The sequence below is a fragment of the Etheostoma spectabile genome, unplaced genomic scaffold (genome assembly GCF_008692095.1).
Source record: "Etheostoma spectabile isolate EspeVRDwgs_2016 unplaced genomic scaffold, UIUC_Espe_1.0 scaffold280, whole genome shotgun sequence".
NCBI lineage: Eukaryota > Metazoa > Chordata > Actinopteri > Perciformes > Percidae > Etheostoma > Etheostoma spectabile.
The window spans coordinates 151,231-157,895 of NW_022605578.1; the positions used below are offsets into that span (position 1 = coordinate 151,231).

General features: G+C 41.7%; 1 protein-coding gene and 1 long non-coding RNA gene across 4 annotated transcripts in view; one reads left to right on the forward strand and one right to left on the reverse strand.

Annotated features, from left to right (window-relative positions):
- The first annotated feature begins 1,167 nt into the window (after positions 1–1,167).
- Positions 1,168–6,665, forward strand: part of LOC116685983 (uncharacterized) — a 21,504-nt gene continuing 16,006 nt past the window's right edge. The window contains exons 1-2 of the long non-coding RNA XR_004331102.1: positions 1,168–1,178; positions 1,283–1,286. This is a non-coding gene — a long non-coding RNA (uncharacterized LOC116685983). The remainder of the gene's footprint in view (positions 1,179–1,282; positions 1,287–6,665) is intronic.
- LOC116685978 (F-box only protein 38) overlaps positions 5,509–6,665 on the reverse strand; it is a 33,856-nt gene continuing 32,699 nt past the window's right edge. For all 3 annotated transcript variants that reach the window (XM_032510914.1, XM_032510913.1, XM_032510912.1), the window contains one exon: positions 5,509–6,665. This exon is cut by the window's right edge and continues 1,554 nt beyond it. The gene's annotated coding sequence lies outside the window, so the exon portion shown is untranslated.

Consider the following 6,665-nt stretch of genomic DNA (forward strand, 5'->3'; position numbering starts at 1 on the left):
GTGGCATTATGATTTATCATTGTTCTTAAACTTTTCCACATGCTTCTGGAGTTGTCCTCCTGGAATTGTAGTTCCACTTTCTTTCAGAGTCCCTTTTTGCCTACTCACATGTTCCATGTTTCCAGACTGCAGTCCTAATGTGAAGGAGGCAGTCTGCGTTTCAGTTTTTTCTTCTCTAACATTAAGCTCTCTCACTTTCTCATTCTCTTACTAACGAACAATAACACTAGTTTTGTTGTGTTCAGACAAAGTCAGTAACAGCTCAAACACGTGATTAAATAACGTTCAATTTCCACTAGTGAATGTAAATGTTGATACTGATACCCCAACCAGTCAATAGGAGCGGTGGGATTTGGTGGATTACTGGGCTCTTTGATCAACATTGAGCTGAACCAAGTGAACCAAGTGAAGGAAGCTTGTGACAGGCGTTCTATTAAAGTCATTCTGAATTGGGCTGAATCTAAACCCCATTAACTTACATCTCCTGTCTGTAAACCGGAGCTTCTGATAGAAAACTTCAGTGACATACAGTGTCTCCTTGCCCACTGTTAAAACTCTAGTCTCTTATCCAGAGAGGAGATGATGTAGCTGTCTGTGTTGGAATATTTGGAAATATAATAAATAAGAATATAAATTCTATCTAAATTCTAATTCATCTTCTGTCCAAGTTTTGCAACGTTTATGTGCTGCTACATTCTTGACAAAGACCAAGACACTCCTATAAAAGACTTTTTTTTAAAAAGTTTTTATATTTCCCCCCCCCAGATGTGTGTGAGAGAGACAGGTACTAACCAGATTCAAACTCTCTTCTCTCTCTGGTGTGTCTCTTGTGTCTTAATAAGGTAATGTTTGGAGATGGTTCACTGTTTACAGCAGCTGACAAGACTGGGCTATTAGTGATGGCAACCAAGCATGGAGTGACACACACACACACACACACACACACACACACACACACACACACTTACATTACCCTTTACTAGATGTAGCAGATGTAGTAAATCTCCCAGTGAGTGTTTGCAGTCTTTTCCCTCATATGGAGAGGAGTCCTTCCCACTAAACTGTATAAACATCTACTGATCTGCTACATGCAAAGTAAAATTGGAAATCTATGAGAGATGGGGAATGTAACATTTGCGGTAAGCATTATTTTTAGGACAATAAAAAAACAACTGTTTGTTTAAGGGGGACCTTTTGGCCCTGCTTGCAGGCCAAGCTTCTTTTCTGGCTCTGTGCTGCTCCCAGCAATCTTCAACATTGATATGCATTCAGTTATGGAGAGGTACGTTCACAATTTGGGGCAAAGATAGTGGAACATGGATGCAGCTCTGGAGGGAGGACTGGACTTGGTTGAGTTGTTTTTTGTCGTTCAAAAAAAAAAATTTAAACATGTATTTATTTAGTTTTTGTACATTTGACATACAAAAACAGTATAACAAGGCACATATCCTGGAACAGAAAAGAGACCAAGGATCAAATGTAGCACCTGCAGTGTTTTTAATTCATATTTATTAATTTATACTTCTCATTGATCCCCTATGGGGAAATTACAATTTACACTCTGCCGTTATTACACACTGCACACAGACCTGAATACGTACACATGCTCAGGACCTACTCATGCACAAATTGAGAGATTTCAAAGTGGGGGGGGCTGCCAGGATGAAACTTCGAAGTTGCAGATATCTAAAAAAAAATGTTTTGAGGGAATCTCAGTTTAAGTTCTTCAAATGACATAAGAAAGACATTTTCATTGTAGAGGTCAGCTACCTCAGCTACACCTTGAGATCCCCAGGTTTGGTTGAGCTGGTTTGATTGCTCCTTTGGTTGGTAGATACACTGACGGTGCTTGGTCTCACACACTTACAGCACAATGCTCTGCCACAACTCACATGCCGTTATAAAACCATGAATCTTTAACGTTACTGTTCCAGCGCCAAGGTCTGATCTCCGCAATCTTCCTGTTGCTGCCGTTGGGTTTGCTGATCAGGCGGAGAGTCCCCCGCAGTTCAGGATCAGATCATGGGGATCAGACCTCAGACCTGGGTCTCATATTAGCTGCTGCCGTTTTCTTCAAGTAGCAACTAGCTAGCAGCTAGCCATCAGCCCGTTGTGACCATAGGTTGTGACCCGGGCCCCCGATGCTGACTGATTCTGGTCTAGTGTGTGGGTATCAGACAAATCTGCTGAGCTCGTGTTTTATTCATGGGTGTTTTAAGGTTGTATTTCCTTTGGCAGATACTGATATGGGTTGATGCATTATACCAGGAAGGCTAGATGGTTACTTTTAGTCTGAGTCTGTAAGATTGTTTTTAGGTACTCTTTAAAATAGGAGGATAACATAACCATCATTACCAAAACAGCCCACCAGAGGCTTTTTTTCCTTCGCCGGTTGAGGCAATTTGGGGTAGCTTGGGAGGGAATGTTGCAGTTCTACCGAGCCGCCATCGAGAGAGTCCTCTTTCTGTTGCTGTCTGGTATGGCAAGTCTACTGTCCAGCAGAGGTTGCAGCTGGAAAGTATAGTTAAGGATACGCAAACTCTCCCCCATTTGTGAGCTCTACTGTATCCGACCCGTATCCACCAGAAAGACCTAAACATCCTACAAGATGAGACTCACCCTGCCAACTTCCTTTTCACCAACCTCCCATCGGGAAGAATTTTGAGAGCCATTAAGACAAAAACCTCCTGCTTCCTCAACAGCACATCCTGCAGAGCCATTACATCTCTAAACAGCTCTCCATCCCTGAACCAGCACCTAATCAAAAAGGTTCTCCTAAAGAGCCTGAATAATTTGCGCATCTTTTTACACTGGTTTTACAATATGCAGACATGAAAGGGGAGAGAGAGGGAGAAAACCCCGGCCCGTTGGGTCAAGGAGTAAACCTCTACAGATGGGCGCCCAATCTACCAACTGAGCTCCCTGGGCACCCCTCTTCTACAGTTTTTAAGCCACCCATACTAGCTTTATATGAAGTTTGTGGCTTTGCGCTCAGCATCCCTATGCACCATGTCACTTTAACCTGACATCTGACATCTGTCATCCAGGTGTGTGGTGAGCGGTGTGCCCTATTTTTTTATATTTTCTTCCCACCATAAAAGACATGCATCCTAGGTAGGACTACAGTTGAAAACTAGCCAATTGGCTAACACTGGCGAATTTACAGAAATGTTCATTAATGTGCATACTACTTTAGGCCCCTTAGTGCATATTGGGCATTGTTTAAATGCCACGGCCTACCTGAGCATTGTTTCGGACCATGTCCATTCCTTTATGGCCACCAGGTACCATCCTCTGATGGCTACTTCCAGCAGGATAATGCACCATGTCACAAAGCTTGAATCATTTCAAATTGGTTTCTTGAACATGAAAATGAGTTCACTGTACTAAAATGGCCCCCACAGTCACCAGATCTCAACCCTATAGAGCATCTTTGGGATGTGGTGGAACGGGAGCTTTGTGCCCTTGATGTGCATCCCACAAATCTCCATCAACTGCAAGATGCTATCCTATCAATATGGGCCAACATTTCAGAAGAATGCTTTCAGCACCTTGTTGAATCAATGCCACGTAGAAATAAGGCAGCTGTGAAGGCAAGAAGGGGTCAAACACAGTTTTAGTATGGTGTTCCTAATAATCCTATAGGTGAGTGTATGTTATGTGTATATCTGCTCTATGTTTTATTTTTGTGTGTGTGTTTTTGTTGATGTCCTGTCATGAGCACACTGAAGCAAACCTCTAGCAACTTGCACCGAGTTGTATGGCATTATTGAATCTTTAGATAACCAAACCTAATTTATTATAACGTGCAAATAGGGAAATAAACATGTAACTTACATATAAAATAAAGTCCCCTGAAATAAATAAAAGTAAAACATGGATTTAAGCTATTGAACTATGTTGACTAATTTATATCTTTATATGTATTGCCTCATTTATTCATTTCAGGATGTATGTCATAGCCATATTTATGTCTATTTATGTAAAGAGGTACAAATAAACGGAGGATCAGACGCTGCAAAGCGGAAACTTCAGCGTGGTGTCAGATGAGTCCAAACAGTCTATGGTCCCATCAAGTTTGAGTCCTTTCAGCGCAAAATCTCCTCACATTTCTTTCAGAAAATCCTCTTGCACCCCCACTTCCCTGTGATATGTGCACAGAGATTTCTGCACATGACAGGCCTTTTTTTTCGCCATGTCTAAAATGACATCAGAGTAGGAATCCAGATTCATTTTAGCCTGTACTGAAATCAACACTGGTACACTGGCTCTGTTGCCTTGGAAATGAGAACACTAATGTACGTACTAACGACATAAGAACACATCGTGAATATGAACAAAAATGAAAGGAAATGTGTTCGTATATGGCTTCCTGCAAAATGATCCTGTGACTAGTGCATTCTTAACATCAGATGAGAGCCCGTGTCGTGAAGAGACGGTGTGAGGACCTAACAGAAGCTGTTTAGTATCACAGGAAGTCCACTGGAACGGTTTCACTCTGTTTACATTGGCTGACAGCAGTAGAGGAGTCAGAGTCACTAAGACATTTTGTGTGCGTGTGCGTGTGTGTGTGTGTGTGACTCCATCTTGCTGTACTCCACTACAACTTGTCAAAGCAGGAAGAGCAGAGATTAGTGGAGCCAGAAGTGTCCAGGTAGATGGACTCTGTTTCTACAGCTGCGTGCGTCTGCTTTCCGTCAGCTCCACTCTGCGCTGTAATTCTATCATTAACAGCGCCTCAAAGCACGTTAGAACATGGATGTTTTAACTGGTTTGACATTCAGACACTCGATGATAACATTTGAATCGGGCAAGTGAACAAGGATGCAATTGGTTTCAGTGAAATGAAGCCTTTGGTGATGACTCCATCAAGTGTAGTGATTGAAAAGGACATGGCCCTGTAGATAGCAGTCATTCAGAGATCCACTAGGTGCAATGGCAGCAGAGACCAAAGCATGTGGAGTAGTTTACTTTTCCTTGACCTTTCTCATGTGGTGCCACTGAGCGAAGTTCACACAGGGCTGTTCCCCTAAGAGCCGTTATGAGGGAGTTGCTGATGATTTGGTTTAATCTAAATAATACTTTTGGGCTCCTCTGTTGTCAGTGAATAACCAGCAGATGTTAAGGCTAACCCGAAGACATGAACAGGGAGAGAGGGGGGAATGACATGCAGATTAGATTTAATTTGAAAACAACTAATCAGACGGAGTTTCCAATAATCCTCCAGCTTCTCTTCTCTTTGTCCAAGCCATTGAACATCAAATGTTTCCATATCCATGTTAGTATCCCTGATTTGGAAGGTGCTGTCTGACAAATGGAGTTCAGCGCAAATTCCTTCAGGAAGACTTCTAAATAAACTTCAATCCCCACCATCTCTCCCTAAAACCATTCAGCTGTAAAGAGGCGTTCACTTTCCAAGGGGAGGGGGGTATAGCATTATATAACTCATAAGTTATCAATCCCATAGTCATTGGTAGAGAATCAGAAACGAGGACATATAACAACAAAAGTTATTTTATTTTTCAATATGTGAAATAGTCTTCTTTTGTTATAAACATATAAACACCATGGAAGCATATCATCATCCGCAACATCTGTACAGTTGTCGACACACACACACACACACAGAAGGCTGGACTCACATCGTGGTCAGTCCAATCAACCTGCCAAAAAGAATGTTCAGATCCTTGGATAGTGAACACTCATAGTTAATCCATAATGAAGTTGCTCATCTTTCTGAACCCAAACCCTTTTCCATATTTGAGTAATACCCACATCCCGAAGGTGGCCAATCAGTTCTATCCACTGCATACAGTCACACAAGGCAGAGCTGTCCATATACACGACCAACGAAATCCTGTCTAAGCCAACCAATCGGACTCCTCAAAAGGAAAAAAATAATCCAGCACCTTTTGGCGTGTTAATCCCTTTGCAATGAAAATAAATTCTCAACACGAAACCAAAAACAGTATGATGGTTCAGTTCATGATACAACTCCTTTCAGACCCAAGACTACTAGAACATGGCATCTATCTGCCTAGCAGTCGGATTTCTATTCACGAAGGGCATCACACAGATTTGGATTAGGAGACTTTAAGAAGCAGTGAAGCACTACAGGAGACAGGCTGAGGCTGCGCGGTCAGCTGTTGGGTACAGTTCTTCAAGTCAGACTACAACTACGTGTTTTTCCTACTTTGCGTGCTACAGAAGAAATTAAGTGTATTTGTTATGTCTTGGTTTGCTGTATTGTTCAGATTTCTCCCCTTTGAGAAATTTCTGTCACAGTATCCTAGTGATGCGTGTATGACACTGACCCATCCTTTCATAATCCCCATAAGGAGATGGGAATAAGAATGAGAACAATGAGAATACATTCAGAACTCTAGAGAACAAAGTCAGAATTTTAAGGAAAAAAGAAAAAAAAATAAGTCTAAAAATCACAAAGTCCAATAATTCTGCATATATTCTTATAATTCAACCTCCCCCTTACCCTTGAAATTTCAGACTTATTTCAGAACTCAAATCTAACTTTCCCACATGGGCCTGTTCAACGTTTTTAAACTTGCCATGGATCAAAAACCAACATAACACAAGCGGGTTGCAGGAACAAAATAAAGCCACATTATCTGCTCCAACAGCCAACTAAGAAGATATGTTCAGTGGCA